The following is an 11,440-nucleotide window of genomic DNA, read 5'->3' as shown; positions in this document are numbered from 1 at the left end:
TGGTGACACGTGTACCAACACTTCCACCTTGTGGTGAAAATAATATTTACTGAAAGGGAGTCCGCATGTTTTCAACCTGACACATCGGTCAACAATGTCCTGTTGAAACAGCTGATAAAACTACGGTTTTGTGTAATCTAGAAGAATGCCGTTTGTTCGCGCGGAATTTACTGACACAATTTTTACTGAAGCAACTTTATTCAGAGAAGAACTCTCCAAAATCCCATGCGTGATTTCACATGCCACACAAAGTGACAGCAGTGATCCAAACACTGATGTCTTGAATGTGGAGGTAATTTTCCCGAGGCCGCAACCACCGCACAGTTCAATCTAACATCTATTCATCTTTCTATAACTTTCAAAAACAGCAAAACATTAGACAAAACATTCCCTAGTGGGGAAAAGCATAACAAACAGTTTACCTACCAAATGAAGAAACAGCAAGGAAGAGAAACAATCAAAACGATTATCTGAATGGCATAGACCCATAAACTAGAGTCATTTTAGTGCCATACCTCGGCAAAAAGGCCTAGAAAATATCAAAACATGATCAACGTGGTCTGTGCTCTGACTGAACACACTTCCCTACACATGATCATGAATTACCGTAATGCACCAAATAACGTGGACTTACAACCCCTAAAAATCCGACTGACGCCACCTATTGTTTTGGTGGAAAACAGCCACACTATGCCCCCCGATTACACACACACACACACACACACACACACACACACACACACACACACACACACACACACACACACACACACACACACACACACACACACACAGAGAGAGAGACTTCTATTAATCCTAACAATAGCGAAAGAAAGCTAAGCTGTACACAAACCAAAACTATCCCTAACCTTAACCAATCAGTGAGGAAATGTTTTTTTTTACACTTTTACTTTTACCAGTAACAACAAAACTACCCCAGCAAAAGGAGTCAAAACATGGGGTCCAAGATTTGGGCCCCACACATGGAGAAAGGGCCCCACCTTGCTGGTGTGCTCCAAGTGGCCTCACGAATGTAGATTGGTGCAGTACGTACACACACACACACACACACACACACACACACACACACACACACACACACACACACACACACACACACACACACACAGTGCAGATCCAGTGTGGGGATTTTTTTTTTTTGAATGTGAAGATTTTTTCCTATTTTTGACATTTCAGTTGGGGTATTTTTTATTGAAGGGCCATTTAATCTTTTTCAGAATTGCGCGTCACACACACACACACACACACACACACACACACACACACACACACACACACACACACACACACACACACACACACACACACACACACACACACACACACACACACACACACACACACACACACACACATTGGGCCTTCTTCCCTGTAGCCCAGTGGTTCCCAACCTTTTTTCTCAGGGACCCATATTTTTTCCATTGTCAGCTTTGGTGACCCCCCTCCCCGGAAAAATACGCCTTAGGCCTACATCTTAACATTGAACACTTTATTGCATTTCAAGAATTCAACTTCAAATGAACTTCAGTATTAGGCCTACACTGCCTGCTCAAACAACACAGAGCAATAAGAAAAAAACATAAACTTCAGATAGGCTTTTTGTAAAACACATGTCTCTTCAAAAATAATATAGGCCTACTTCCATATGAGAGCAGCAATAACACAGAAAATGAGGAATAACTTACAAAATAAAATAAAACAAAATAAAATAAATAATATCACTTGAATTTCACTGTTTTCCTTCATTGCCTATTAATTTAACTGAACTAAACTCTTAGGCAGGCAACAACAAACAGAGTAACAGAGTAACAACAAATATACAGGCCTGTAAAATTAGGTCTACCTCAGTTTTAATTTCACCGTGTTTTTTTTAATCTCCTTACCATTTGACTATTTCAAACACAAGGTAGGCCTAACTCAGGCAACAACACATACAATCAGGAACATAATATTACCAGTTTTACCAGTATTCACAGCTTTTTTAAAATCTCCTTTTCATTTGTCTGGACACAAACAAGCAACCTATCAGGCAACCTGAGCAACCATATCGTTATTCCACGACAATTGGCCTGAGAATGGGCTCTAATGAGAGCTCTGCCCCTGTAATTCTTGAGCCAGAGATTCGATGTCGCTGTGCACATCAAGGCGGTTGCGTGACTTGGTCTTGATGGCGACAAGAGCGCTGAAAGCCGTCTCCGACAGGTACGTTGTGGCGAACGGCAGGATGAACCTGGTGATTGCATGCTTGGCCAGCCTCGGAGCGACACCTGGTCCTTTTGCCAACCAGAACTGCTTGAATCCATGCTCATCATAGAACCTCTTGCAGACGGAATTGGACTTAATATCCATGAGCTCATCCTCAGCCTGGAGGTGCACCACATCATCTTCTTTTGCGAGAAATGGGTCCATCACCCATGCGTCTTTTGAGACAAGTTCATTGACGTCAGAAAAGCGAGAATGCATCTCTTCTTGAAGTCGATCCATATGGCAGGCGAATTGTCTTGTCAAAGCATCAGGTAACACCCCACCTGACTGTTGAAGTAGCAAAGGAAAATGTTGTAGGTCCCCCTTTCTCAGTTTATTCCGCCTGAACTCCACTTTGCGCACAAACGCATCCACTGCTTCTTTGCACTCGATGACGGTGCCTTCTGCGCCCTGCATACGTTTGTTTGTCTCGTTGTACAGACTGAATATATCAGCAAGATATGCAGCCTTGACGAGAAACTCCTCTGTCATTTCATCTGCCAATGTCTGGTTGTGATCGGCCAAGAATTCCTGTATTTCGTCTTTCAGTTCCATGAATCGCGTCAGCACTTTCCCCCGGGAAAGCCAGCGAACTTCGGTGTGAAGTAGGAGTGTCTGGTGCGTCTCGTCTTCACACAGCTGTGCAAAGATTCTTCTGTTGAGCGGACGAGCTTTTATAAAGTTCACTATTTTCACCACAGTCTTTACCCTTACGGAAGGAAAATATATTTTTGAATATATGAAATGAAAATATATTATAATATACTACAATATATTGTTTGCCAATATATCATTTTATATTGTACAGCAGTATATTGCACAATATAAAGTGATATATTTTGCGGTATACGAGAATATAGACATTATTGCCGTTTTCGTATATTGACTTATGTATTGCATTATACTGTGAAATATATTGTTGGATATATGGAATTATATCCCATATAGTATATGACTTATTGATAAATCATATATTGATTTATGTATTGTATTATACTGTACAATATATTGTTGCATATATTGAATTATACCCCATAGTATATGGCTTATTGATGAATCATATATTGATTTATGTATTGCATTATACTGTACAGTATATTACTGCATATATTGAATTATACCCCATAATATATGGCTTACTGATGAATCATATATTGAATAATGTATTGCATTATACTGTACAGTATATTACTGCATATATGGAATTATACCCCATAATATATGGCTTATTGATGAATCATATATTGATTAATGTATTGCATTATACTGTAAAGTATACTGTTGCATATATTGGATTATATCCCATAGTATATGGCTTATTAATTAAATCATATATTGACTTATGTATTGCATTACACTACACAATATACTGTAACGTACTTTATACAAGGCATTTATGAAGTAGACCAAACATCAATTCAATTCATTCAACTGTTGACATTGGTTTATTAAAAACATGAAACCAACCGACCCTTTAACACCACCGCTCACACATGCAGAGACAGAGGGGCAGACAGGCAGGGAAACGACTTGACAACGACACCGGCCAACAGGCCAAATGCTGGTGAAACTTGCCTGTGGCCAGTAACAATTTCAGTCTCCCACTTTGGCCAGTAATTTGTACTTAATGTAAATGCAGAAATATTCTAAAAAAAAAAAAACCCAAATAAAACAAAAAAAAAACCCAAATAAAACAAAAAGAAAACAAAACAAAAACTGTGGCTGTGGCCGGTAAGCGAAACACCTCACATAAAGCACTGGCACACATGCACGCGTGCACACACACGCGCACACACACAAACACATACGCGTGCCCGCGCCCACACCTTCAGATATATTTAAAAAAAAAAAAAAAAAGTGAAAGTGAAGGTGAATTCAGGGGCAGACCGCCCGCAGCCTCAGTCACTCAAGGTCAACAAGAGGGCTCATAGGCCTGTCCATGGACTTCTTTTTCTCTTGGTGAAGCAGTTCACAGATTCTTTTATTTAGCGACATCCGGATCTCCCCCATCCTCGCACCTGGATGTGCCTGAGCAACAGCATCTGCAAAAGTAAAGTAAAAAGAATGTTAACTCTCTAACCCATTGTGCAGGCGAGACGTTCCATTTCTTTTTCCGTTGGGAAGCGACAAGGAAGCAGAGGCTGGTGACGTAAACAAGCGAGGCGAGCGGGCGGGAAAGTTGGGCTCGGCTGAAAGATATGCTAATGAAACGTAGTGATGGGAAAAAGTTCAGTTTCAGTTACAATCTAGGGCCACACATTCCAAATGGCCTTGTTTTACCTGTCTAATTCAACCATGTGATCGTTCCACCATCGAATCACCAGGCTGAATTGGACAGGTAAAAACAGGTCACCTGGAATATGTGGAACTGGATTGTAACTAAAACTGAACTTTGTCCCATGAAGCGGTAGCAAGTGGGAGAGGTTTCAAATGAAAGTTATTTCATGGAGTTATGTTACAACATTGTACTTGTAGGTAAACACTTGACAGCAGAGCCATGCATGTCCATAAAACAGTATATGAGAACATATAATTGTCGGGAGGAAATGCACGAGGATTCATTCTGCCCTTTACGCCAACTATTTAACTGGACAAACAAAAACTTGGGTTTCGATGGCAACATTGCTCGACACGCCCAACCCCCACCTGCTTACATGCTTACCATAACCATCAATTTCAGACAGAGTATTCACTATGGCTGGGAATATTACACCATTCAATCATGAAAGATTAATCTTCTCCATGGCTGTGCAGTACATTAGGTAGTAGTAGTTTCAATGAGCAGCATAGTCACAATAACTAATCTGGGAACAATCCTAAACGGTGCATCTTTAAAAGGGCAGGCAACTATTTAGGGGTAACACTTAAAATTGTTGACCTGGGTGTGTAAAATATCTTATTATTCATTTTTTGTTTTGTTTTACATATCCTCAGAGGAAGAATGTTGCTAAGCTAGCGAGAATATATGGACCAAAGTCCTGTAAATGATTTGGGAAACATTTATTTTGTCTCTTGACTGACTACCAATGCTCATACAGAGTCCACATAGCAAGTGAAAAGCCAGAGGGTAAGAGGGAGTATAAAAACACCACACCACCTACAATGAAAAGTAAGTCCATTCCCCTCCTTCACAGACCCAGGTTTTCAGCAGTGATTTGCCGCCAAATAGTAGTTCATGCTCTATGACCTCTTTCAAGTCACTCTGGATTAAGTGTCAGCTAAATGTAATGTAACAAGTGTACTTCTTGTTAGAAAAAATGGAACAGGTGCACAGAACGCTGAAATTGTGTTTGACCAATGTGCAGTTGAAACTTGAAGGGTATGCCACTAGTTTGGGGGCCAAATACACCGTTGGTTCATGAAGGGTTTTATTTTTCATGTTAAGCATTGTGTTACATTCTCATACTCCTTCCTTTCAATAGTCTGAAACAAGTGCCCAACATTGCCCAGCTTTGTAAACCCAGGTCAATGATTTTAACCACATTTAGCCCAATGAACCCTTGAATGTAACATGTTACATCAGCAAGTTTCACACATTCAATGTGCAGTTAATAGTAAACTCTAAATCTGGATGTCCTAACCCACTGCCCCTGACCCATCCAGTCTCAGTACCCCCCCCCCCCCCCCCCACACACACACACACACACCGTCCTACAACCAACCACACCTTCACCCTGCAATAAATAACTAGGTTACATCCATTCCATAATTAACATAAAAATAATAAAAACAGGGATACATTCATGTCTACATATCCCCCTCCCAACTTTTACCCTAGCTTCCATCCCCACCAGCAGTACCAACACTAGCTGCAGAGGTCCATTTTGTCCCACTCAATCTCTCTTATTCCCGGTTTATTCAGTAGCTTGATTGAATGAGGTATAAAGGATTTTTTGAAACGATTATATTTGCACCAAGGGAGTCTGAACCTCCTCCCAAAGTTCAGATAGATGTATTCCCCATTTAGTGCATGATCACCAGTGAGTGAGCATAGTAAAGGCACAGTATTGCTTACCATTTCAAGTACTGGAATGCACACCAGTCCATGTGACTATTTTTTCCTCCAGACCATCGCTGCATACCTCTCCAGCAACCTCTGCAAAAAAAGTTAAAAGAGCAACAGAAAATTAACATTCACTCACACACTTAACCTTAAATAGGCACAAGGATACCCACCAAGCTCATCACTTCTATATCATTGTCAGAATTGTGAGCTAATTCTGGGGGGGGTTCGGTAGACTGGTGGAACTACAGCATTCTAGCTCGCAGTCGCAGAGCGTCGTAGTGGCACTCTGTGTCTCGTCCCGACAACAGGGAAGACACAAGACATTGAAATCGCAGCAGCCAGCATCGTTAACAGTTGCACGTCTGTTCTTGGCACGAAGGCACTCTTTTATGAAGATGATGAAGCGAAGGAAGACTTAAACTCATGCATGTAACTGGCGAGAATGAATTCCGATGAACAAGAATGACTCGCGCATTCGTTTAAGAGTAAACATGAACACCAACATGACTCAATGAATGCAATTGCTGAGCAAAGCAAACTCACAGAGTAGCTGAAGACAACGACGTGTAGGCTACCGTTTTGAAATTCACCAATTTGACGACAAGGCTTCGTTAACCTCTAACAATAGCTCTACAAGAACGGTACAGTGCAGTTAGTTCGTGAGCAAGTTACTCAAAAAAAACTATTGATGTTACCACAATGGGAAAACCGAAGCAGCAACAGCTATGCTTTACCAAAAATAATGCAGGACATTGCCTCGTTTTACTTTACTGAAGTGCCCATTTTTTAAGCAAGTTAGCGATGTGCATTTAGATCTTGTCGCACTTCACTTCTGCTTTGATTCCCTTGCGTTAGCCGAGTAAGCTAGGCGGCTAATTAACTGAGGCCTGGCTTTCTAGGCTGACGTTGGGGCTCAGCAGTATTAGCCAGATAGATGTTGCTAACGTTCTCTGACAAGCCAAATAAAGTGGGCTCACCTGAAATTGACCACTACAACCATATAATATCGACCCAAGTATTACGTTTACGTTTTCAAGATGTGTAGAACCAGACCTACTGTCAATGAGAACTACACACCATTTCGACAACGCAAATATCGCTAGTAGTACAATAGCTTGGTAGCGCGGGAAATTCAAAAAAATAACGTATTTCTAGTCCTTGGGGGGAAAAAATGAACAAACATCCAACTTCGATAACCACTTGGCTAAACTTTGCACATCAACCACTGTAGACGTTTCAGACTATATGCTTGTATATTTATGTTAACAAATTACTCTTTATAACTTACCTCGAGGCGGCTGGTTGGTTTGTGTCACTGTGGTGGGGAGTCTGGCTGGCGACAGTGTGGAGCTAAAATCCGGACCGCGCTCGAGCCGAGACGGCTCTCTCGCCACTTTAGCTTCAGGTTGAGACGACGTGACGTAGGCGCGTCATACGTGATATGAGAGCTGAGATGATTCAATCAGAGACTCCTGTATATTGATCAATATATTATTATATATGGCCATATATGGTCCACCTAAAATGACTTTATAATGTCGAGTAAATGTCCAATGTCGTGCAAAATGTGCTTGCTGAACTAAAAACATCAAGAAATACAGACTGAATAGTGGAATACAGTTTTGTTTTGCCAGCCATATATTTTAAAATATATTGATCAATATATAGTAATATGATGTTCAATAATATATTGCTATATATTTTCAAATATATGAGCGTGTTTGTGATATATTGTGATATATTTTCTAATGTATTGCAGTATAAATTGTAGTATATTGCAGTATATTTTCCTTCCGTAAGGGTAAAGTTTCGTTCAGGTCTTCGCAGAGATGTTTGCCTGCCAGTGCGTGTCTGTGTACCATGCAGTGAAACACCAAGCAGTGAGGCGCCTTCTCTTTCAAACGGCTATTGAAGCCCTTATTTTTCCCCATCATTGAGGCGGCTCCATCAGTGCAGCATGCCACTATATTTTTATAGGATATGTTGTGGCTTGTGAGGTACGCGTCAACTGCACTAAAAATATCCTCTCCTCTTGTGGTGGATGTCAGATTTACCGACATGAGAATGCCCTGTTTTACCTCGGTCACCTCGATGTATTGTGCGTAAACGACAAGGATTGCTTCCTCGGCCACAGTGGTTGTTTCATCCAGCTGGATGGAAAAGGGGCCGCGCTTCAGTTTTTCCACTAGCGTCTTCTCGACGTTCCCTGCCATCCTGACGATTCTATCTTTCACGGTGTTGTTGGACAGTGGCACGGTCTTAAATTTATTGGCCACCTGCGGTCCACACATTCTCTCTGCCATTTTAATGCACGCAGGTTTTATCAGTGTTTCGCCTTCGGTGTGTGGCTTCTTGTCTTTGGCAATTAGAAGAGAAAAGTCAAAAGATGCCAATGTTGCCTATCTATGGTCGCTTCCAGCCCTCAACAAACTGTCTTTAATGTTCTGTGGCCTGTTAACAACAAGAAGCTCTTTTTTTCTTAGAAAAAACTCCTTGGGTTTCCCCACCGTATCTGGATGTTTTGTGGTCTGGTGTCGCTTTAACTTGCAGGGCTTCAAACTTTCGTTCGCCAGTTTGTCACGGCAAAATATACATTCGGCTCGAACTTTATCCATGGCTTCTATGAATCCATACTCGATATAACTTTCTAGGTACCCCCTCTTTTTCTTTTTGACACATTCCTCCGCTCTCTCTCCTGCCTGTGGCGTAGCCATCTTTTCCTCACTAAGTCGCTAGGCAACAGCGCACGCTCAAGAGAGAGTCACATGATGCGCTCGGTTTCCTGCGAAAAATCATTTTAGTTTAATCATTTTATTCCTAAATTTGTGTTCGTTCAAAAAACAGAAGAAAGACTAAATGTAGCACTTAAATTCTGTTACTTCTATGCATATATTAATTAAATGCATGTATTAAACATGGGCTATATCATGGTATTAAAATTAAACCCTTCAAAATCAAGAGGGCTTCGCGACCCCCCGAGGATCTTTGGCGACCCATAGCTTGGGTCGCGCCCCATAGGTTGGGAACCACTGCTGTAGACTACCAACATAGAATGACACTAACAGCACACAAAGTCTGTCAGGTAAGTCCCAGGGTCTACACCCTACAGGCTGCTATCACAGTTGAGATTTATTGCACAATCAGGTAGACATGCCAGGATAGAGTTGCAATAATCCAGGCGGGAGATGACCATGGCCTGAAGCAGTAGCTGCAGTTTGTGTTAGCTCAGGTAGGGTCTAATTTTCTGCATGAATGGCACAAATTGGCAGGCCTGGGCGACTGATGCACTTTGGTTGGAGAATGACAGATGGTCCTCAAACATGACGGCAAGGTTTTTGGCCACTATTTGGTTTTGGCGCCACAGTGTTTCTAACTAACTGTTGAATAGTTTATCCTGTCCTGCCTATTGTTATGTCATGTCTGTTATATCTGGGTAAATGTGTATTGTATGTGTTAAATCTTTGTTTTTATCATGTCATAGGCAACACAACCTGCCTGGTGTTTACCTTAATTGCTGACAAAAATGTCCCCTTTGGGGACAATAACGTTTCTAACTGAACTCATCTTGGGGTTCATGTTGTGACTCTTTAGCTGTCATTACTGGATCGCTCTGTCTTGGACAGGTTCAACTGTAGGTGGTGTTCCTTAATTTATGTTGACAGGTCAGTGAGGAAAACTGAGATGTGTGCCGAAACCGTGGAATCATCTGGCTGGAACGACAAGTACATCTGGGTGTCACCAGCATAGCAGTGACAGGAGAATCCATGCGTCTGAATGACATGTCCCAGGGATGTGGTATACATTGCAAACAGATGGGGACCCAGTACTGATCCTTGCGGTACGCCTGTGGTGAGGGTGAAATGAAGACAATTTGCCTTGACATGACACATTGAAGGGACATCTAGAGAGGTAGGAGTTGAACCAGGAGTGGACAGCACCTGTGATACCCATGTTTGTAAGTATCCTAAGGAGTATCTTGTGTTTGACGGTGTCAAGGGCTGTTGATAGGCCTAGGAAGATGAGGACAGAGGATAATCCTTCCGTTCTTACAGTCTTCAGAGCTTCCGTTACTGACAATAAGGCGATTTCAGTTGAATGTGTACTTCTGATGATGCTACCAGATTGGTTTGGGTCCAGTAGTCTGCTCTGATTTAGGAAGTTGGCAACCTGTTTTGCAACAACCATTTACTGTAGATAGCAAGGGAAGCAGTGAGAGAGGGCGATAGCAGAGATTTTGATAGGAAGGTGAGATGGGACAGCCATGTAATCGTACATAGAAATTAACGGTGAAGATTCGTACCGCAAATATGGCGTCTACTCGCACATCTCCCGCCTTTCTGGTAACAAGAGCCAATGTGCCTGCTGAGCTGCGGTGCCAGTGATCCAATCATCTGGCTGCATCGGCGCACGCGAAATGATGCGCATGCTCAGTTGTGAAAAGCCGTTGCTCTCGTGCCGTTACGGAACTACTGCGCCTGCGCTCTGTCAAAAAAAAGTGGCTTTAAAAGCTTTGTTTTGACTCGTATAACACAACCAAGCAGTCTAGATTGATCAGTTTTTCTCGGTGGTTTCAACCATATGGTTTTCACAACCGCTGGGTTCTTCCCCGTCCTATACTCAGTTTCCCCATTCATTTTTCCCATTGACCCTCAGATCTGGTCTACTTAATCGCGAAATAGCACTACGAAGGCGTCAACAAGATGGCCGCCATCTGTCCTGTCTCGATCTAAACCGTCTCTGGCGATAGTTTCCAACCTGTGTTGGGTTTACATAGACTTTTTCTGTTGTTTAACATGAAGCCTATAGAGTAGAGGGAATTGTCAAACACCTCACAATAAAATACATTTCTTTCTGGAATGTAGGTGTGTGGACGCTGGTGCTTGTTAGCTGCCACTGCTCGCGCTCTTCCACTCATTCAAACTCATTCACTAAAACTTAGGACTATTCGTCACCATTATCAGACAGGCGAACAACTTGTTGGCGATGCATGTTTGTGGACGAACCAGGACGGCCTTCCAGCTACACTGGTGATGGCTCATTCTGCTTTAGCTGCTCTCCACAACACCTGCCGTTCAGGGTAGATTTTCCATAGCTGAGCTGTTTCCAACACCACCTCCATCACTACTTCAGGAGGTCTACAAGTAGAGACTGTTGTTGAGCCTGCTTGGC

At 42.1% G+C, this 11,440-nt stretch overlaps 1 long non-coding RNA gene across 1 annotated transcript; it reads right to left on the bottom strand.

Annotated features, from left to right (window-relative positions):
- Positions 1 to 4,088: 4,088 nt before the first annotated feature.
- LOC134463210 (uncharacterized) lies at positions 4,089 to 7,991 on the bottom strand. Its single transcript, XR_010037678.1, has 3 exons — positions 7,560 to 7,991; positions 6,281 to 6,361; positions 4,089 to 4,307 (listed from the first exon to the last, which is right to left on the bottom strand). It is a non-coding gene; the product is annotated as an uncharacterized LOC134463210 (long non-coding RNA).
- Positions 7,992 to 11,440: the final 3,449 nt, after the last annotated feature.

This window comes from Engraulis encrasicolus, chromosome 14 (assembly GCF_034702125.1).
Source record: "Engraulis encrasicolus isolate BLACKSEA-1 chromosome 14, IST_EnEncr_1.0, whole genome shotgun sequence".
NCBI lineage: Eukaryota > Metazoa > Chordata > Actinopteri > Clupeiformes > Engraulidae > Engraulis > Engraulis encrasicolus.
Note: the sequence above shows the minus strand (reverse complement) of the source record. Positions and strands in the feature narration are given on the sequence as shown.